Source organism: Heteronotia binoei, chromosome 7 (assembly GCF_032191835.1).
Source record: "Heteronotia binoei isolate CCM8104 ecotype False Entrance Well chromosome 7, APGP_CSIRO_Hbin_v1, whole genome shotgun sequence".
In the NCBI taxonomy this organism is placed as follows: Eukaryota; Metazoa; Chordata; class Lepidosauria; order Squamata; family Gekkonidae; genus Heteronotia; species Heteronotia binoei.
This window is the reverse complement of record NC_083229.1, coordinates 82,089,582-82,112,399: the sequence shown is the minus strand read 5'-3', so window position 1 is coordinate 82,112,399 and position 22,818 is coordinate 82,089,582. Positions and strand designations below refer to the sequence as shown.

Sequence of the window (22,818 nt, the reverse complement as noted above, 5' to 3'; positions counted from 1 at the left end):
GTGTGAATAAAAGGGGAAGCATTTGCCAAGCTGGGAGGAAGAGAATTCTCTACATTCAAAGTTGACACGGATTAACTGTGTTGTGCACGAACTTTTGACAAAAGCTCCCTAGGATCCCTGTTCTGCATCCTCGCTCCCCTCACAACAACGTTTCTCGCCCAGCTACACTTCCCCAAAGTAAAGCTCGGCCGGCTCTGCCATCGAGAGGCATCAATCTGCCGCCTCTTCCTCTCGGAGTTGCAGACCTGGGGCTCTCCCCCTCAGCGGACAGGTGAATCAGGGCCTGGCGGCTGCTGGGAGGACGCCGCCGCTCGTCGCTCGCGGGCGGGCGGAGAAGCGGCCGAGATAGGATCAGCGGTCGCGTCGTGAGAGCCCGAGCTCCTTCGCCTCAGCAACAGCTGCTGCCTGCAGCCCCCTCCTCCTCCCGCTGCGCGGCTCCTTTCCGGGTCTCCAGCGGCCGCCATGTTAGGTCGGGATGGTGAACTCGGGCTCGGCTGAGGGGACCCACCGTCCGTCGCCTCCCCCTCCGCCTCCTGGCGCGCGTGGAAGTGCAAGCAGCACCCCTGCTTCCCGGCTCCTCCCCCTCCCTTCGGCCTGGGGTTGTGACGGAGCCTCTGGAAGCGGCGGAGGAGCGGCTTCTTCGCCCCAGGAATCCCGGCCGGGGCTCATGGAGCCGGCGCGGAGGGGCTGAGGGCGGTGGGAGCGGGGAGTCGCGACGTGGTCTCTCGCCGGCCCCTCTGCGGAGCGGGCAGCGCGAGTTGTAGCCGGGCCGGCTGGGCTCCGTGGGGCTTGAGGCGGAAGCGAGAGCGCCCTCCACCCGCTCTCCGGGAAGAGAGGGAGTAGCAGCGGGAGAAGCGAGGGGGCTCGCCGCTTCCCCTGGAGTCAGCGGCCGGGCGAAAGCAGGTGAGAGTCGCGAGCGCTTCCCCACGCCCTCTGCCCTCCTGTCCGCCCCTTCCCGGGGAGAGAAGGGGGGAGGCGGCGGCGGCGCCTGGAGAGCGCTAGGCCCCGCACGCCCCTTCAACTTCCTGCCCTCTCCTTGGGCACGGGCCACCCCCTGCCCAGTTATGCCTCTTGCCCGAGCGTGTGTGGCTGGCAAGTCACGGTGGTAGTTGGGCCTCCCCCAGCTTCCTCCTCTCGTATTCGCTCTCACTTGCAGAAACTTTTACTATAACTCCCGCCTCCCTTTTACCCGCTGGCTTTTGTCAAGTGGGTTTAAAAAAAAAAAATCAGAAACAAGTTTGAGTGAGACCTATCGTGCACAGTGTGGGAATACTTCCAGGGATTTCCTCTTCCCGTGTTTCCTCTTCGCAAGGCATTTTCAAGGGACTGTTGGTCTCCTCCCATTCCCCCCCCCCCTCCGCCCAGTGCAGAACTAGCAGCCGGGTAGGCGCTGAGTCTTCCGACTGTTTGCTGGTTGAAGCCTGGTAACAACTGTTCCGAACAGAAGGTCTGCCCCCTCACTCCCTTGATTTGATTGACTGCCCCAACAAGTTCCATTGTTACACTTGGATTTGGGAAAGGAATGATAGGAAAGAGGAAAGGTGGATTCTAGCATTCAGTGTTTATTTTCATTCCTCTCATTTTAATGTTCTCAGCTTTGTAACTCGCTGCTTGTGGTTAGTTTGTAAGGATCGTCTGTCTCTGTACTTTCTTTAAGCATATCTTCCTACTTATTATAGGCTGATTTGTCAGCACTTTTTAAATGTTAACTTGGTTTTGTATGATTTATCATAACACAAATTTTATATAACACCATATATTTGCAACAAAAATTATCACTGTGACTGGAAGCTCAAATTCACATAAACAAGGAAATTGAAAATTGATTCTTACACTGTACACTGGTCTTGATACATATGTATGTTGTTTGCCAATGCACTGTGCTAGAGATAAGGTTCTAATAACTTAAGGCAGTGCTGAAAACACATTTCTGGAAGTAAGCCACATTGGATAGACTACTTTTCATTTCTGAGTAAACGTTCTTAGTGGTTGTGGATAGAGTCTGCTCAGAGTCCTACTCAGGTCTATACAGTAGGGCTTATTTCCAGGAAAGTATTCTTAGATGGTACTATGAGACCATTAAGGGCTTAGAAGGGGTTAACTCTACTTAGGGTGGCACTGGAAATCATATACTTTAGAAATTATTTAGGTTAAGAAACATGTCTAATAAAAATGTAGAAACTTTAGTGATTTGCTGTAAGGTTATACTTTGAGATATACTACGTGAAGAGGTATTAACAAATGTTCCAAAACTTTCAAGGGTTTTCCTTTGAAAAGGTGGCCTGGGTGCTTTCTAATAAACTTATTGCCCATTTTATAAATATATGAACACTTCAACTTTGAAAACAAACTGCTGCATAGTGCTAAGACCTGTGGGCTGGGCAAAACCTGGAGCACATGTAGAAGTGCTTGTATGAGTATGTTGTAGTGATGAGAGTGTTGCTATGACAAGTTTAAATACTGTTTACTTGGAAAAACAGTCTGGAAACACTTTTCACCATGATTTTAAACTGGATTTAAAACTAATGAAGAAAATCATATCGATATTAATACCTTTCAATGTGGTTTTAATGTGGTATTAAACATTGCATTGATTTAGTACATTTCTTTATGGAATAATGAAATCATTAACCTCTTTGGACCTTAGTTCTGCAGTTAGCACATATAAACCTAATGTGCTATAGGCATTGTGCCTGCAACAAGACCAGTGCTTTTTTAAAAAAAGAAAAGCCCAACAGGAACTCATTTGGATATTAGGCCACACCACCTGGCCTGGGAACATGTGGCTGCAGCATGGCGGGTCAGGCCAGCCGGAGCCCTGGCCAGCTCAGGTGGAGCTCTGCTCCTTTGGTCTCCAGCTGAAAAAAAAGCCCTAGACAAGACTATCCCTTGAACCCCATGCACAATATCAGGCAGATCTGTATATTTTGTAGAATGACGTTTGTGATCTTGGATTAGGAGTATATTTGAGATACAAACGAAGCAAAGTAGAGATTAGAGAATTCACTGAGTTTTCAAACAGCAATTGTATAATGCTCAGTTACATTTACAAATGTATATGATAATGAACGTTGTATATGTCTGTTGTTAGCTTTGGCCGTTTTCGCACTCACGTTTTACTGGCGCCACGACCATCCTGACGCCGGCGAATCTGCATGGATTTCGCAACAGAAGCTCCGGCGCTCCCAGAAGCGCCGGCTACTTCCGTCGCTAAGCCAGCGCAAACGGAAATCGCAAAGATGCAGGAAAACGTTTGCGCTGGCTTAGCGACGGAAAGCGCCGGTGCTTCTGGGAGCGCCGGCGCTTCTGTTGCGAAATCCATGCAGATTCGCCGGCGTCAGGAGGGTCGTGGCGCCAGTAAAACGTGAGTGCGAAAACACCCTTTGAGACACAAGAAGCTGCTATACTGATTCAGACCATTGTTCTATCAAGGTTAGTATAATCTGATGTGACTCAGTCCCAGTTGATATCACCTGCTGCTTTATCCTTTATATTACAAGTCTACTTTCTTTTAAAGACCTAGTGAATAAAAAACTAAAACTGTGTATCTAGAACCTGATCCAATACATATTTGTTCAGATATAGGTGTTAATAGATTTTACTCTACACATTTACTTCTAGGTGAATGTGTAGAGTTGCAGTCTTGGACTGCTGAACTGTCACAGTAGTTCAAAATGTTGCAGACTAAGATTGCTCTGAAACCTTCAAAGCTTTTCCTTTTAAAAGGTGGCTGGGGTGCAACCAAACTGTTGTGCAGTGCTAGGACCTGTGAGCTGGGCAAAACCTGGAGTGCTTGTGTGAGTCTGACTGTTATACTGTTGAGAACATTGCTATATTTAGCAGAACAAGCAAAAGAATTTGGATTTTGGATTTCTCTGAGATACAGGCTTGCTTAGTCTGGGTGGTATTCACCTGATAATTTGTAAGGAACTCAGAAGTGAACTTTAGTAAAATATATCCAAATAGGCAGCCGTGTTGGTATGAAGTAGTAGACCAGCATGGGACCGCCTTTCTCCACATGTTTCCCAGAGAGCACTGCATTCAGGGACAAAAAATCTATTGTCCATCACTGGACCAAAGGAGGCTAGGTTGTATATGATTGTGAAATGCTCTCCTGGAGGCCATAAGGGCCCTGCGGGATATCTCCACTTTCCGCAGGGCCTGTAAAACCGAATTGTTTTGACAGGCCTTTGATATCTAACCGGGAGAGAACTGCCACCCGACATCATGTAGAATTCTAGGTGATCACCGTCAGAAAATAAGAACTCGCTTATATTGTAGTGACACAGCACCATGAAATGGTTTTTAAAAGTTTTAATTGTAATTATGTTTTATTGGTTTTAACTTGAGAATATGAATGTTGTCAGCCGCCCTGAGTCCGCTTGCGGAGAGGGCGGGATAGAAATTTAAAGTAATAAATAAAATAATAAATAATAGAACAAAATAGGAGTCAATTGCACCTTTAAGACCAACTTAAATAAAACTAAGTTGGTCTTAAAGGTGCAATTGACTCCTATTTTGTTTTAGTAAAATATGATCCTGCATATTTTACTGAAGTTCGCTTCCGAGTTCCTTACACTTTTTGAGTTCCTAAGACTGTCTTCCTTACAGAAGTGAAGTTGGCTAATGTTTTTTTAAAAGGTAACTCAGATGAAACCAGAAAAGTACAGACCTGTGGGCTTACATGTTTTAGAGATCTTGGAAGAAAGCATTATTAAAGGTTTATTAAATGTATGGAGGAACAAGCCTTGATGTGGAAGAATTGGCACGGCTATTTCAGCAATGTTCTATTTCAACAATGTTTTGGTGTTAGAGAGTACTGACAGACATGCCAGTCGTCCTGATAGATATATCATATAATTGAACTTACAAAAACCTGTAGCGCTCCTTTAAAAACTACTGTGTAAACTTAGCATAGGTCTTGACAAACTGTCTTTGAATCTAGGAGCCAGCCCAGAAATTTGGTGCCAGACCTATCCATAACAAATAGGTTTTCATTGTCACCTTTATGACTTATCAGTGATTGGAATTTACAAAAGCTTTCACTGCTTTTCAGCCACATAACATATAAACAATGTACTATGAAAACTATGCATATAAACAGTGTGTTTACTAAAATCACTTGCCATTTTTCAGATATTAGAGCAATCGTTTCAAAAACCACAGAGGAGCCATCAAATAGTGCATGAAATGGATTATTGACATGGATCCCCCCCTCAAAAATAGGCAAGGAGTGTCTATAATCTGTTTGGAAAATATTTATTTATGCATGTATTAGTGTACCTTTATTCTGCCCTTCTTCAAAGAAGCTCAGGACAGCATACATGATAAAGCTTTTTTTTTCAACAGATCTGGAGCATATACTTTTTTTATACAGAAGGCTAAAAGCTAAATTTTACACACAATAATCTACAATTATTAAAGAAATCATTTGGTGAAAGCTCTCTGTCCATAGATGCTGTCCTCTCTAACAATAGCTGGGGAATATTCCCCCCCTCCAAAAGAGAATCAGTATAAAAAGCTTACATAGTGTTTGCTGCTTTGCAAATAATCATTCAAAGAAGTTGTTTTGATATCTGGAATGGAAATCAGATTTTGCCTTTTTATTTTCTCATTTTTTTTAGTTTTACATAGAAGGGAAATAGGCAAAAAGGACAGTGGAAGTCCCTCTCAACTTGTCATATAGGCCCTTTCTGCACCAGTATTTTCCTCGCTTTCCCGTGCAACTCAGTTGTGTTTTCTGTTTTGTTCTGCATTCCCCCCCCCCCCCCCCGCCAAGGTTTCAGCTCAGGTTATTTTGTTCATTCTGCACTGATTTTTGTCCCTTCAGCTCTCAGTTTGCTTTCCATTCACTGTATCCCTGGCTTTTCTGTATGTAGTTTTGTAGTGATGTTTCCCATCACTTCTGTTCCAAGCCAAAGGCAATTCAAAGCATAAACATTCCCTTAGATTTTACTTCCCTGCACTTTTCCCACCCCTTAGAGGCCACTCCTCCACTGCCTATATTGAGGTTGTTCCTCCCGCTTTGTATCTTTCATGTAATATTAAAACTGCACCTTGTTTGGGGTGGGGAGGACTAGGGATGTATAAGTTTTGTTTAAACTGGGCAGGCTGACTGGAGAAGCAGTATGGAGCTGCGCCTGTCACAAACCATCAGGTCCTTGCTGGCATAGTGAGCCTGGCTGAGCAGCCTTCTTGTGCCTCCCAATTTAAACTGGGCAGCAGGAGAAGGCTTCCCAACTAGGCTTACTGTGGGAGGGAGCTGATGGCTGCCTGCAGGTAAAGCTCTATGCTACTTTCTCTCTCTCTCATTTTAGAAACGGCATAAGTCTAGCACTTGTTAAAAAAAGGAATTACTCCCAGTTGCAGGATGCAGCCCCTTCTTACAGGGGCAATCCAGCTGCAAGAGAGAGCTCTTTCCATGCCAAAGGAAAGTGAGAAGGCAGACTGGGTAAGAAAGAGCAAAGAGGAGAGCAGAACATGCCCTCTGGAATGCACCACCACAGCTGCTGCTGCTGCTGCTGTGGCTGCCTGGCTGAGGAAGAAGGGAGTGGAAAAGCAGCGGTAGTGGGCCATGCCAGAGCCAAGCCAAGATGAAAGGAGGAGGAAGCAGTGGAGGAAGCAGCAGGGTAGGTGGCTGCTGCTTTTCCTCTCTCTCCACCATGTTGTGCATCTGGAGAGAGGTGATGCCTGAGCTGGAAGGAGGAGCAGGAAGAGGCAGCAGGGTGCCTGCTGGAGGAGCTGGCGAAGGAGAGACAAAGCCAGCCTGGAGAGCAGCGCAGTGCCTAGCCAAGGCAGGATCTATCCCCTTTGCTTCTCCTGGGCTCTTATTTGCTGACCTTTTTATTTTAAATTTTCTCACCATCATCCACCACTCTTTTCTGCAATGGAAAAAAATTGTGGGGGGAGAGATTGCAAGAGGGGAGAACTTTTGCATTGTTTTCAGCCTAAACAAGCAAGCAGTGACCAGGTACATGAAAGCAAATGCCAAGCTGCCTTTTGAAACATCAACACTTGACTTTCATCCTCTACATCCTGGACCCAAGTATTGTCCCACTCCACTGATGTTTCAGAAGGCAGCTGGGAATTCAGATGCACACACACATTGCCAAGAATCACAGCTTTCAGTGCCAGTGGTTTCTGCCATGCATTCTGTACACTTAACTTGTTCCCCCCTATTATGAGATCATGTGACTCTTTCCCGTTTTCACTGTGGCTGATAACACAGCTGAGAAACCCCCTGTAATATGGAAATAGGGCGTCTCAGCTGCTTGTACATTTCAGAAAAAGCCTGGTCAGTTTCAAGAGTGAATTTCCCTCCCCACCCCCTGCATTTCTTTCAGTTCCCTTTCATTCAACAAACTAGTGCTAAAAGGCATGCACTAAACCTGGACCGTGAGGATTCAAATGGGAGGTGCTTGATGGACAGTACAGTGCAGCTGCAATAGAACAATTACATGAATTTTTAAAAAAACAACTTTTGAATGCCACTCTCCACATGTCACAAGTGATGTTCCCACCCCAGTTAAGAAAAACCGCAGTTTTTGGTTGCAGCCACAGAATAAATACACTGGAGAAAAAAAGAATAGCACATAAGGCAGGCACACAAATTTGAAGTCAAGCTTAAAGGCTTGGCTGCTGGGATTCTCCGCTTTAAGCTGTCAGTGCATAAAGGGCCCTTGTTTGCCAGCTGTGCAGAGGCAATCCCTTTTCAGTGGTGGGCTGTGCATAAACTGGGCTAAAGTGTGAACCGGAGCAAAGCCCAGATGTGGTCTCCACTTCTACTTGATAAATTTTCTTCTCTCTTTTCCCAGTGTGATGCCAGATGAGGCTAGGACACATTGTCTACATTCTGATTTGTCTTCAAAAGAATGCCAGAGCCACATTAAAATGAGTAAACTCTGGTATATGATGTTTTTAAAAGAAATAAAAATAGACAGCAGTATGGAGTGCAGTCAGTCTGTTTCCAGGATCACATATGGTAAAGAAGGAGACAAAAAGGTGAACCAGTCACCACCATTTGAAGTTGAAAAAGCTGGTTATAGAACATTCATCTTAATATTTGTTTATATTATTTGTAGAGTACTTTGCTCCCAAAATGAGACTCAAACAGTGCAATCCTAAGAACACTTTCCTGAGAGTAAGCCTGATTGCATAGATGAGTATGATTCAGAATAGACCTGTTTAGAATTGCTCTGAAAGTGCAGTGAGTATTGGGGACCAGAGGTATATACTTTGATTAGATTATCAGGTGACTTTACCTATAACACCAGATAATTCAGGTTGCACCAAACTTCAAAGAACTTTGGATGAAGTTTCCAAATTTAGCAAAAGAGCTACAAAATAGCCAGTTATGTTAGTGTAAAGACTTGTTATGGGGGCTGTAAAATTCTGTTGTCTATCATCATTAGTATATATCATAATCTTAGGGTCAACTGCATTTAAAGATTTGAGCTGGTGGTGACTAACTTGAGGGAGGGGATCTTGGAATCATAATGAATAGGTCATTATTATAGGAAATTTTGACTCTGTGTGTGGCAGCAGTGAATATTGTTTTGGCTTCCCCATTTCAAAAGATACAGTGAAGATGTAAAGCATGTAGAAAAGGGCACCCAAAATGATCAGTGGTTAGGAGTATTTTCTGTGTGTTAGATCTTACCGCCCAATATCTCTACTAAATGTTGACTATAAAATATATTCTTTAATTTTGTCTAATAGATTAAAAAAAATATTGTCTACCTTAATACATACAGACCAAGCCGGCTTCTTACCTAGGAGATTTATGAGAACCAATATACGTATGCTCTTAAATGCCATGGAATACTATGAAAGTAATCGAGATAAGCAAGTGGCCTTTGTATTTATAGATGCAGAGAAGGCATTTGACAACGTAGACTGGAATTTTATGTTTCAAATTTTGGAGCGAATGGATTTTGGGCAAGATTTTATTAATAACATTCAGGCAATTTATGACAGACAAGTTGCTAAGATAATAGTAAACGGAGAACAAACAGATGATATAATATTAGCTAAAGGGACTAGACAGGGCTGTCCACTCTCCCCTCTACTATTTATCTTATATTTAGAAGTCCTGAATAACGTTATACGTGATAACAAGAAAATAACTGGTCTTAAAACAAGAGGAGAAGAATATAAGATATTGTCCTATGCGGACGATATGGTGCTAATTTTACAAGACCCAATGCTAGCAATAGAAGAGGTTTTAAAAGAATTAAGTGATTTTGGTGAGTTGTCAGGCCTAAAAGTTAATAAACAAAAAACAAAAATTCTAACGAAAAATATGACTCAACAAGAAACTTTAGATATAGGCAGAAGAACGGGTTTCAAAGTTGAAAAAAAAGTTAAGTACCTAGGCATAATAATGACTAATAGATGCAGCTCCATTTATGAAAATAATTATAGTCCTTTACTTAAAGAGGTAGAGTTGTTGGTTAAAAAATGGGGTAATTTAGGACTGTCCTTCATGGGGAGGGCAGAATTGATTAAAATGGGGCTGCTGCCAAAGGCTTTATTTCTTTTACAAATGATTGGTTTTGCGATGAAGAAACCCTTTTCTATCAAACTTAATCAACAATTTAGAGTCTTTCTTTGGCGGGGGAAAAAACCCAGAATTAAGTGGAAAATATTAACTGATGGAAAACAGAATGGTGGCCTAGCCCTGCCTGATATAGAAGTATATCATTTGGCATGTTTGACTGTATGGATAAAGGATTGGGTAACCTTAGAAGACAGACGTATTTTAGCACTAGAAGGATTTGACCTGCAAACGGGTTGGCATTCCAATCTATGGTATGTTAAAAAGCCACAGACATACTTTAAAAATCATCTGATTAGAAAGGCCTTGTATGAAGGCTGGAATAAAATTAAGAATAAGATATATGGGGACAAGACACCAAGATGGATTGCACCTGAAGAGGCTGCAATCTTACCACAACTTTGGCAATCAGCAAAAGTGATGAGATACAATGATTTATTGGACGACAAGGACAAATTGAGGGAAAAAGAGGAATTAGAGACCCGAGGGGTCAAGATAGATTGGTGGAGCATGCTTCAGATCACATCTAAATATAACAAAGATAAAATACTAGGCTTTACGAAACAGAATTTTGATTTTGATAAGATTTTAATGGGTGGAAAACATAAAATAATTAGGAAGGTATATAATTATTTTTTGCAAATTAAATTAGAAGATGAAATAATTAAAGAAACAATGCTAAAATGGGCTAAGAATTTGAAGAGATCTGTTACGTTAGAGCAATGGGGTCTATTTTGGAGAAACAGCTATAAAATCATCAAACCGATAAATTTCAGAGAAAATGCTTTTAAACTTTTTCATAGATGGTATGTCACACCGATACAATTGAACAAAATAAACCCCTCCATCCCTCCAGAATGTTGGAAATGTAATTCAGGGACAGGTTCCTTCTTCCATCTGTGGTGGAGTTGTGAGCAGGCCAGAAGATATTGGATTGAGGTACATAAACTGTTAATAGAAGTTTTAAAGAAGAATATTAGATTTAAACCAGAGATAATGTTACTGTCGATGGTTCGAAATGAAGTACCACATGAGGATGAATATATTGTAATATACATGGTAACGGCGGCGAGAATTTTGTATGCCTCAGTTTGGAGACAAAAAATAATTCCACGGCGTGATGAGTTAATACAAAAGATTCTGAATGTAGCAGAAATGGATATCCTCTCAAATATGGTAAGAGGGAGATCAAAATGTGAGGCCATTAAGATTTGGGAAAAATTTTATTTAAGGACAGGAAATATGATTGCTTTTGAAGATAAATAGTTGAATATATAGAATTATTGATTAAATATAATAGAGTTTAATGAATGGTTGAATCATGTAACTCAATTCACTCTCTAACTAGATATATGCTTAGTTCTGTATTATTCATGTGTCTTCTTTATATAACAAGTTCTAAAATTTACAATAAATAAACTCTGGAAAAAAAAAAAAAAAAAAAAGGAGTATTTTCTGTGTGAAGAAAATATTTTAGAAAGAAAATGGCTTAGTTTTTAATAAAGCTATGCATAGATTATAGAAACCTTTTTTGTCCAGCTCTTCTGTCACAAAAATCGGCAGGACATTCCATGAAGCTGATTGGCAATAGATTCAGTTTGGACAAGCATTGCTTTGCATAATGTTTAATTAATGTCTGAAGTTTGCTGCCCAAAGAAGTGGTGATGACCACTGGTTTAGATTATTTTAACAGAGGACTTGACATATTTGCAAAGAATATGTCTGATAATGAGTGTTAACCATGTCTGCTGAATGGAACATTCAAATTAGAGATAATTTTTTCCAATACTAGCTGCCGGAGAAGGATAGAAAAGGCGAATGAGGGCTTTTGTCTTCATGCCATGTTGTTTATGTGAAGAGTGCTGTCAGGTCATGGCTTACTTATGGCAATCCCAGCAAGGGGCTTTCATGGCAAGTGAGAAGCAGAGGTGCCTCCCTCTGCACAGTCATCGTTGATAGTCTCCCTTCCAAGTACCAAACCTGCTTAGTTTTCAAGATATGAGCTTGAGCTATATCATACTATCTTCCTTCATATGCCATGTTAGCTGTCTGGAATCATCTGACTAGCCCTGTGAGAAACAGAACTAAATGAGCTTTATGACCAATCCAGCAGACTTACTTTTTATTTAAATGGAAAATGAACACACAATATATAGTACTGCATTCATTTGGAATGTACCTTGATTGTGTTCAAAATGCAAGTTCTGAGAACCCCCCTCTACACCAAATTATTTAATTATTTGGAATTCTTATCTATTATCCAGAAATCTTAATTACTGTACATTTGTGAATTTGGCCTTCTTGTGTTTAAACCAGAAGTTAAAAACTGTAGGAGAAAATAAACTGATTTAATTGCAATCTCTGCATTGTAAGTAGGTAAGATGATGAATAGGCCAATGAGAGCTATTAAACTGAAACTCAATCCAGACAAGACTAAGCTGCTCAAAAACTGACCAATCAGCCTGTTCTGGTGAGGGCTGCATTCCTCCAGAAGGAGCAGATTCATCTTTAGAGGTGCTGCTGCATTCTGGCCATATGTTGATCATTTTGTGCTGTGACACATGGTGCCTTTCATCTCCTTCGGTGGATATGCCAACTATGGCTGATCTGGCTATGGTGATCCATGATCTGATCACACAAAGGTTCCTGTGATAAACTCTACATGAGGCTGCCTGTGAAAACTGACTGGAAACATCATCCAAAATGCAACAGCCAAGCAGTTGTTAGGGCAAGCCTACAGAGATCATATCACTCCTGTGCTAAAAAATCTGCATTGGCTGCCCATCTGTTACCAGGCACAACTGGGATAAGGGTACTTGACTGTTTTATCCTGCACAGTACAGCCTGCCAGCTAAGATCTTCACAAACTCTGCTGTTTGTCTCCTCACCTTCAGAGACTATACTCAAGGCTTTTTCAGTAGTGGCCCTTCACTTCAAGACTTACCTGTCACTCACTGTACTCTCCTTTATGCACCATGCCAATTTTGCTATACCTAGGCGTTTAATTAAAGAGCTTTTAATTAAATCTTACCAGATAAATGTTACGTGAAACTCATTCTAATCTGTTCAGTGCTTTATGCTGTTTTTGTGCTGTTGCTCAGTTTTTAATGCAAGGTTTTTAGTTGTTAACTTTTGTGGTGTATTAGAAATTTTCCAAATAAATTATAATCCCAGGTTTGTGACAGATGTGATTTTATATAACTCAGATGGAAAAGTCAAAGGGTCTAATACCACAATGGTGCTCCTGTGCTATTGGAGAAGTGGATTCCTTGCACCACCACCACCACCACTTCCGCTTTGCTGCATTGTTTTGAGACATATCAAGATGGTTGTCATGGATGTAAAATAGTGTGGAATTTCCTGATCCCATCAGCAGTGGTGCTATATTGCCTGTGGTGAACATTTTCCTATGCCAATGGAGGTTCGTGTTGAGGTTTATAAAATCAATAGCTAACATTAACAGTATAATGATATCAAAGATTTCAGGTTTTCACGGCTGGTAACATCATTAGGGTTTGTAGAATCTTTCGGGATCAAGTGCCGTGTTCTCCTGGAGAAAGTTTTCCTTCCAGACGTTCCAGGCGCTCAGACCTTCTTCCATCTTCCTTATCTTCAAACCCCTTCCAACCTTCCCAGCAATTAACACAGAACAATGGGCACATTCAACAGCCAGTTTCCTTATCACTACCCTTCCAGGAAGCCCCACCAAACAATTTGCATATCCACAAACCAATTGCCCTTTCACCACACCCCCTCCAGCCTAGAAATAGCAGCTCTCCAGCAGCCCTGGCTCCACTCAATGCACAGCAGCCAAGAAGGTCTGAGCGCCTGCTCCGGCTGCAACGCCACTGAGGATGTTCTCCGCAGCTGAGAACGAAACGTCTGGAAGGAAAACTTTCTCCAGTAGAACACGGCACTTGATCCCGAAAGATTCTACAAACCCTAAGTATAATGATACATCAGTTACTGACTTGAAGAAAAACTTGGAAAAGCCACCTCACCCACATACTGGTAGGGGAGAATGACCTCATTGAACATATGAACATATGAAGCTGCCTTATACTGAATCAGACCCTTGGTCCATCAAAGTCAGTAGTGTCTTCTCAGACTGGCAGTGGCTCTCCAGGGTCTCAAGCTGAGTATAGCTGAGGTTTTTCACACCTATTTGCCTGGACCCTTTTTTGGAGATGCCAGGGATTGAACCTGGGACCTTCTGCTTCCCAAGCAGATGCTCTACCACTGAGCCACTGTCCCTCCCTCACCATCCCTCCCCTCACATTGGGAGTGAGGCAGAGAAAATGCAGAGAAACCTGTCATGTGGAAGGTCTGTTGCCACTGGGATCCATCGACAGCTGCTGTGATAATGGAGTAATCACAGGAAACTGTCACCAAGTGAGGCTGTCCTATATAAGCAGACAGGGCAGTGTCTGAGAAAATAAATGAACTGACAACTTAACAAAATCCTTTAAAAAATCTATGAGTGACCATGTCAGCCTCCATTCCATCAGGGACTTCCCTGTAGATATCCTGTGACAACTGCATTTGAGTGATGGTATGGAATGTGGGCTGGCAGAACAGGAACTTGTTCAAACATTTAACTCAGAAATTACAGTTTTTATCATACTCTGAGAATTGAAATAACATTGGTTTTGTTCCATTGACTTCCCCATGCATTATTAGTACAAGTGAGTGGTTTTTTAAGAGTGCTTGTATAAAACTTTCTACCAACTGATTTCTCTAACTTGCAGCATTTTAAAAGGTAAAGGTAGTCCCCTGTGCAAGCACCAGTCATTTCCGACTCTGGGGTGATGTCGTATCACAGTGTTTTCAGGGCAGACTTTTTTATGGGGTGGTTTGCCATTGCCTTCCCCAGTCATGTACACTTTACCCCAACAAGCTGGGTACCATTTTACCGACCCCGGAAGGATGGAAGGCTGAGTAAACCTTGAGATCGCTTTCTGAACCCAGTTTCAACCAGGATCGAACTCAGGTCATGAGCAGAGCTTGGACTGCAATACTGTAGTTTACCACTCTGCACTCGGGGCTCTGCTCTACAGCATTCTATCCTGCTATAAATCCTACTATAAATTGGAGGTTGGTAATAGCTTACAAAAGCTTCAAGCTTTGAAATTAAGAAAAATGTTTTAGAATTGCAACTGGGTTATTTTAAGATTATGAAAAAGACTTACATCTTAGATTCTTGCCTAACTTCTAGGTTTATTCGTCTTAGATTAACATGATACGTGTTTTTAAAAACAGTTTTTAAAAGCTTTTTCAACTTGATCCTAACCATGTTTATTAAGAAATATGCCCAGTGTGCTTGATTGCAATCTAGTGTCAATGCTTGGGAACCACTGAAACAGTGCAATGAATGTAGTACTAGTTCTGTGCATGCCATATGCCCCAGTTTCACACTATATTTCCATTTACCTAGCACACTTTATATGTGTAGAGTTTGTGAAATAATGGTTTAGGGCTTTTTTTGTTTCAGTGGTGCACATTTAGTACTGACATAAATGCTTCCAGTTGACCACAATTCTTTGCTAATGTGCTGTTGTCAGGGAAACACAGCCTTGACTTATTACTCATTGTCTCTGAGAATACCAGTGATATTTATACTAATGTTCTTGGTGGTTTAGAGGCAACTAGTTATTAAGAACATAAGAGAAGCCATATTGGATCAGGCCAGTGGCTCATCCAGTCTAACAATCTGTGTCACACAGTGGTGAAAATCCAGATGCTGTCAGGAAATTCACTAGCAGGGCCAGAACTCTAGAAGCCCTTCCACTGTTGCCCCCAAGCACCAAAAATATAGAACATCACTGCCCCAGACAGTGTTTCGTCTATATCTTGTGGTTAATAGCTACTGATGAACTTCTGCTCCGTATTATCCAATCCCTTGTTGAAGCTATGCTTGTAGCTGCCACCTCTTCTTGTGGCAGTGAATTCCACATGTTAATTACTCTTTAGGTGAAGAAGTACTTCCTTTTATCTGTTCTAAGCTTATTTTTCACTGTATTCCATGTAAAACAGCCGCATGTGAAATGGTCAAAATTTTACATGTTCAAAAATGTAACTAATTCTGTTCTTAATATGAAGGCATATCTCTCATTTAACCCACAGAATAAATTGCTGTCTGATATATTGCTATATATATTGATATATGTCCCATGGCACAGAGTGGTAAGCTGCAGTACTGCAGTCCAATCTCTGCTTACGACCTGAGTTTGATCCCGGCAGAAGCTAGATTCAGGTAGCCAGCTCAAGGTTGACTCATCCTTCCAAGTGCCCAGTTTGCTGGGCGTAAAGTGTAGATGACTGGGGAAGGCAATGGCAAACCCTCTCCATTAAAAATGTCTGCCAAGAAAATGTCATGATGTGACGTCACCCCATGGGTCAGTAACAACTCAATCTTGCACAGGTGACTACCTTTACCTTTATATTGCTACTGAAGAATTTTCTTCCATTTGATGTTCAAATGGGTTAGGAGGTAGGATCTCCACCATCTCAGCTCCATGTGACTTAATTTAAGGATTTGGGCATAAGGAAATGTTCTGCAAGTTTGTGCCGTATGCTCTGGTTCCAACTCCACATCCTGCTGTGTATCTTCTTTACAATTACTGCTGCAAAGAGCCCCTTTAGTGTTCTAGTGTTCTCTTCCTAATGCAGTGGATCATCAGAGTAGCAAATAGGGTTGCTACAATGTAGATGGCTGAATGGATCCAGTTTTCTTACTTACTAACCTCAGGGCACTAGTACTTGTTTGATCCGTTTTCAAAGGTGTCATTTATATTATAACTTACTTACATTCAAGTTAAGCAACTTCACAATTCATGTATGGAAGCTACTGCATTTTGGATAATTAGTATGCTGGGGAAAATGAAAATCAACTAAGTATGAAAGGAGTATCTTCCTGTTGCTAGTCACAGTCCTTTTCCCTTTTGCAGTATACAGAATTGGGAGGGGGGAGGGATCTGGCTCAGGAGAGGTCACTTTCCCCCTTTCCACACAGAGTCCATGAAACTGCTTTTCTTCTCACTGTTTAACAAATCCTTTGTTGATGTATTTGGGCTCAGAAAATACATGCCTGAAGGTATATATTCTGATATCTGAACTGAATCCATGTCCTAAAGGCTGTGGATTAATGTGAGAAAGGAGGAAACCACTATTTTCCCTTCAGAGTAATTCACCATCTAACACACGGGGTGGTCAAAAGTGTTCCCTTTAAGCTGAATTAACGTGAGCTAGCTCACAGATTTTTAGCCTCCAGTTCACACATTTTTGTCTTAGCTCAGGAAAAATGGCCACAGAGCAAACTAATTTATGCAGTAGCTTACAACTTTAATGCCAGTAGCTCACAAAGCAGAATTTTTGCTCACAAGACTCTGCAGCTTAGAGGGAATATTGGTGGTCAAACTGCAGCTCGGACACACATTTTGTGGCTCTCAAAGCCCCCACTAACCCATCAACCAGCTTGGAGAAAGCATTTTTCTCTTTAAATCACTTCTTCAAGCCAACCAGCAGCTTGGAGAATGCATTTAAAGTTAAAATTGCTTCCTTTCCACCTCTCCCTCTCTCTTCCCTCTCCATCTAGTTCTCTTCCTCCCTCTCTTTCCTCTCTCAAACATCTGAAATTCATGTCTTGCAGCTCTCAAACATGTGACATTTATTCTACGTGGCTCTTATGTTAAGCAAGTTTGGCCAGCCCTGATCTAACAGTTGTACTGTATGTTTTGCAGAATACATGCCTTTCTGCACTCCGCAGTGTTCCACGTTTTGTGGGTGTCTTCCAGGAAGTATTATCAGGGTATATCCCCTTGGCATCATTATTCTGCCTTAGTTACCTAAAGCTATATGTGTGTGAAATAGAGAACTCACACTACCATTTTAAATTTCTTTTTAAAAAAAAAAAAACCCTCTGTGTTTCTCTATTAATATCAGCCAAAACAGCCTTGAACAGAAGAATTTAAAAGTGTTGAGAGTGACCTTGTTTAGCAGAAGGCATGCAAAAAAGTGGCAGATTTTTCAGTTTTGCATTTTGCATTCAAGGTAGAAACAACTGCAGATAACTACAGAAACATTTCTTCATGAATAGACTACTTGTAGCTTGTGGTGCAAGACTTTTAGAACAACTATTTCATGGGAATAGCAACACAGACCTTCAAACATTGAGATATGCAAACACTAAGTATTGGAACAGGGAACTGTAAAAGGAAATGATGCAACGTTTTCTTGATGCTGATCAGAAAAAAAGGGGGGGGTGATCCATTGCTAGACTCTGGTCATCTTAAGTTAGGTTGCGTACCAGGCACAGGATATTTTGGGTGCTATGCAGATTGCATGCTGTTGCATACTACTGGCATTGCAGGAAAAGTGGAGGCTTGTGTGCTGGGAAGTGTCAGGAGTGTGCTCTTGCTCTGCTGCTTCATCCTTTTCACCTTCCAGACTCTCTCTTCTCCCTCCTCTCTAGCCAGTCACTTGTGCCTAAATCTGTGGACAAGAATGAAGCCAACTTTTTGGCTCTTCCTCTTGAGAAGTCCTCTGAATTTCACCTGCACAGGGAAGAGTGGTCTTTTAGCACTGTGCATGGTTTTAAATCCAATTTTGGGGATCTGTAGGTAGCAAACATAAATCAGGAAGAAATTAAGTTAAAGGGAAACATGGGGAAGGGGATGGCAAACCACCCTGTAAAAAGTCTGCTGTGAAAACATCCTGATGTGACGTTACCCCAGAGTCGGAAACGACTGGAGCTTGCACAGGAGACTTACCTTTACCTTTTTAAAGGGGGAGCAAGCTTGATAGCAGGACCATTTTGTGTTTTGTTTTGTTTTCAGGCAGGAGAAGCTGTGGTTGGGAGATGTTCAGAACTGTCTTCTGCTTTCCATGCAGCTCTGTTATATTTCAATCACTGCCCTAGTGCAGATGAGGCCTGTGGCACATTCCATGAATGGACTGGAGAGAGCAGAAAAGAAAGGAAGACAGAGTGGCGATGAATATTATAAGCTCACCTTCACCTGGACTAGCATAGTGTGCTTGTGTAGTACTCCCCCCACCTTGGCGTAGAAAGACAATCTCTGTCAAACAGCAGATCCTCCTGGATATTGCAGAACTAAGGATCTTCAGATGCCTGTGGAGTGCATATTTGAGTATAGGATTGTGGGTTGCAGGTGAGCTTCAGTTTTTTCCCAGAGGGTTTTCCCTTCCTCCAGTCCTCTTAGGAGCTATTCTGCTTGTGTAGGAGGCAGTTCAGACTCCTCCAGTTCATCCACCTGAATATATATATCATTGCTAGTAGGAGGAGGAGGAGGAGGAGGAAGAAGAAGAGGAAGAAGAAGAAGAAGACGACGACATTGGATTTATATCCCGCCCTCCACTCCAAAGAGTCTCAGAGCGGCTCACAATCTCCTTTACCTTCCTCCCCCACAACAGACACCCTGTGAGGTGGGTGGGGCTGGAGAGGGCTCTCACAGCAGCTGTCCTTTCAAGGATAACTTCTGCAAGAGCTATGGCTGACCCAAGGCCATGCTAGCAGGTGCAAGTGGAGGAGTGGGGAATCAAATCCGGTTCTCCCAGATAAGAGTCCGCACACTTAACCACTACACCAAACTGGCTTATGCCCAATCATCAACTATCCTGTGATTGACCATTGCAGTCTTTGGCACAAGGGGTAAGTTATTGCCTGGGTGATTTCTTTGCAATCACAGCAGCAGCCAGAGGGGTTGTTCTTACTGCCTGTGCTCAGCTGCTTTGAAGCTTGGCACAGCATAGTGGCAGTGATGGGCCTAAGAATAGATTGATAAAGGATAATAATAATAATAATAATAATAATAATAATAATAATAATAATAATAATAATAATAATAATAATAATTTTATTTATATCCCGCCCTCCCCACCTCGGCAGGCTCAGGGCGGCTAACAACATTTTATAAAAACATACAGTAGTTAAAAGCCTTTAAATTTAACAATATAAAACAGTAAACACTAACTTAACAACATTAAAACCAATCCAATGAGTACGGTTATTCAGCGGTATAGGTCTTCAAACCGCATTGGCAGATCCTTAATTGCCAGTCTTCTTAGCAATCCAAGTGTGCAAGCTTAAAAAGGGCGGTCTTGCAGGCCCTGCGGAACTGATCAAGGTTCCGCAGGGCCCGCACCTCCTTGGGGAGTCGGTTCCATAGGGTGGGGGCCGCGATTGAGAATGCCCGTGCCCTAGTATTCTGGTATTTAATCTCCTTCGGCCCAGGGATGGTCATTAGATTTTTCCCAACTGACCTCAGTGCTCTGGGGTTCATATGGGGAAAGACGGTCCCTCAGGTAGGCAGGTCCTCGGCCATATAAGGCTTTAAAGGTAATGACCAACACTTTGTACTGGACCCGGTATATGATCGGCAGCCAGTGCAGTTCACGTAGCCCCGGCTGTATATGTTCCCGTTTTGGGAGTCCCAACAACAGCCTGGCCGCCGCGTTCTGCACTAGCTGCAGTCTCCGAGTCCGGCACAGAGGTAGCCCCAAGTAGAGGGCATTACAGTAGTCTAATCTTGAGGTGACCGTTGCGTGGATCACTGTTGCGAGGTCCCGGCGCTCAAGGAAAGGGGCCAACTGCCTTGCCCGCTTCAGATGGAAGAATGCTGACTTGGCGGTGGCTGCTATCTGGGCCTCCATCGATAGTGAAGGCTCCAGTAAAACACCCAGGCTCTTTACCTGGCGCGCTGCTTTCAATAGCGCACCATCGAAGGCCGGGAGAGCTATTTCCCTTCCCAGAGCGCCGCGACCCACGCAAAGGACCTCTGTCTTCGCTGGGTTCAACTTCAGCCCACTCAGCCTGAGCCATGTCGCAACAGCCTGTAAGGCCCGGTCGAGATTCCCTGGTGTGGGGTCGGGCCAGCCGTCCATTAGTAGATAGAGCTGGGTGTCATCTGCATATTGATGGCAACCCAGCCCAAACCGCCGGGCAATCTGGGCAAGGGGGCGCATATAGATGTTGAACAACATCAGGGAGAGCACTGCTCCCTGGGGCACCCCACAGTCCAGTGTGCGCCTCCGGGACCATTCACTCCCGATAGCCACCCTCTGTCCCCGACCCAGGAGAAAGGAGGAAAGCCATTGCAAGGCCGACCCCTCAACCCCAATGTCGGCGAGGCAGCGCGTCAGTAGCCGATGGTCGACTGTATCAAATGCAGCCGACAGATCAGCACCGCAACGCTGTCTCGATCCAGTTGCCGTTGGAGGTCATCTACCAAGGCGACCAGCACCGTCTCCGTTCCATGGCCCGGCCGGAAGCCAGACTGACATGGATCTAGGACAGAAGTGTCATCCAGAAACCTCTGAAGCTGTGACGCCACGGCCCTCTCAATAATTTTACCTAAAAACGGTAAGTTAGACACCGGCCGGTAGTTCGCCAATTCGGCCGGGTCTGCTGTAGCTTTTTTCAAGAGAGGGCAGACCAAGGCCTCTTTCAGATGTCTGTATAATGTATGTATTCATGAATTGTTTACTGTTAGATTAGGATTCTGAGTTCATACAAGTTTGCACAAAACAATAGTTAAAAATAATTGCTCTTAATAAAAACTTCAAACCATTATATCGGATTCTGGTTTAACATACCCCCACTAACCCTAGATTAATCAAACCATGGTTTCAGTTAATATCCAAATTAAGCCAGTGGCTTGGATCCAAAGGTGCCTTTGCATGAGCAGAAAACGGGAGTCAAGTTGCACCTTTAAGACCAACCAATTTTTATTTAGAACGTAAACTTTCGTGTGCTCTTAAGCACAGTGAGCAAAGCCATACATAGCTGAGAGAACCATACATAGCTGGTAGGCAGTGGCCATACATAGCTGGTAGGCAGTGGCCCAGAATGCAACATGGTACAGATTTAAGAACCAATGCTACTCAGATGAAAGGTTTGCTCAGTTTGTTAATTTTACTGCATACTGCTGTTTTGTTGCTTTCGCATGCTCATGCTACTCAGCTGAAAGGTTTGCTCAATTTGTTAATTTTACTATTCTGTCACTGAAGAAGAAGAAGATGAAGATATTGGATTTATATCCCGCCCTCCACTACGAAGAGTCTCAGAGCGGCTCACAATCTCCTTTACCTTCCTCCCCCACAACAGACACCCTGTGAGGTGGGTGGGGCTGGAGAGGGCTCTCACAGCAGTTGCCCTTTCAAGAACAACCTCTGCCAGAGCTATGGCTGACCCAAGGCCATTCCAGCAGGTGCAAGTGGAGGAGTGGGGAATCAAACCCGGTTCTCCCAGATAAGAGTCCGCACACTTAACCACTACACCAAACTGGCTCTCATTGTACCATTTTACATTCTAAACCACTGCCTACCAGATAATTTTACTTCATTGTCATTGGTTCTTAAATCCGTACCATGTTGCATTCTGGGCCACTGCCTACCAGCGCTCAGCTATGTATGGCTTTGCTCACTGTGCTGGATTCCTCATCTGATGAAGTGTGCTTAAGAGCACATAAAACTTACGTTCTAAATAAAAATTGGTTGGTCTTAAAGGTGCACTTGACTCCTGCTTTGTTCAACTGCTTCAGACCAACACAGCTGCCCACTTGGATCTATCTACATGAGCAGAAAAGACTTCTTTTGGGGACATGGTCCTGAAGGAGAAAGTGGGAGATGGGTAATTTTAATTGTATGAGCAGAGCTTCACTTGCAGATTTTAGACCTAACACTTTATGATTGCAAGAGAACTTTTACAAACATGTTTGGAAGCAATGAAATAATAACATTCTTTTCACTTCATTTCAAGCAAATGAGTGACTTGATAGGTCTTACAGCATGCCCTGAAGGGGTCAGGAGAACTCTCTTGAGCTGCAAGTGGAGTGTTTTTCAAGTGTTTCTTTAGTTGTTCTCACTCTGTCATTTAGACTTGTCAAACCACAGACTATTGGGAGAAAATATGTCTTTTATTATAAGATGTGGTTGTAGAATGGAGAAGTTACACCAACCACAAAAGGCTCAGCATAGAATCTGGCTATACATTTTTGTTTTCTGTTGTATGTGACAAAGGAAATCAGGTAATGGTCTTCTTTGTGGACAGTGGCTTTGTTTTTGACACTCCCTGGGGCGGCAGGCACATTTTGTTCAGGTTTTTAAATTTTTTAATATATATATATATATATATTATTGTATTGTGTGCTGTGCTGTCATTGTTTCAGTAGACTATTGTAGAGGAATAAATATCAAGTACATTTTAAACTTTTTGTTAAGAAACTTAAAATTCTTGTTAAGCTACT

General features: G+C 42.8%; 1 protein-coding gene across 1 annotated transcript in view; it reads left to right on the top strand.

Annotated features, from left to right (window-relative positions):
* Positions 1–380: 380 nt before the first annotated feature.
* Positions 381–22,818, top strand: part of YES1 (YES proto-oncogene 1, Src family tyrosine kinase) — a 75,073-nt gene continuing 52,635 nt past the window's right edge. Inside the window, exon 1 of the mRNA XM_060243922.1 lies at positions 381–903. The gene's annotated coding sequence lies outside the window, so the exon portion shown is untranslated. The remainder of the gene's footprint in view (positions 904–22,818) is intronic.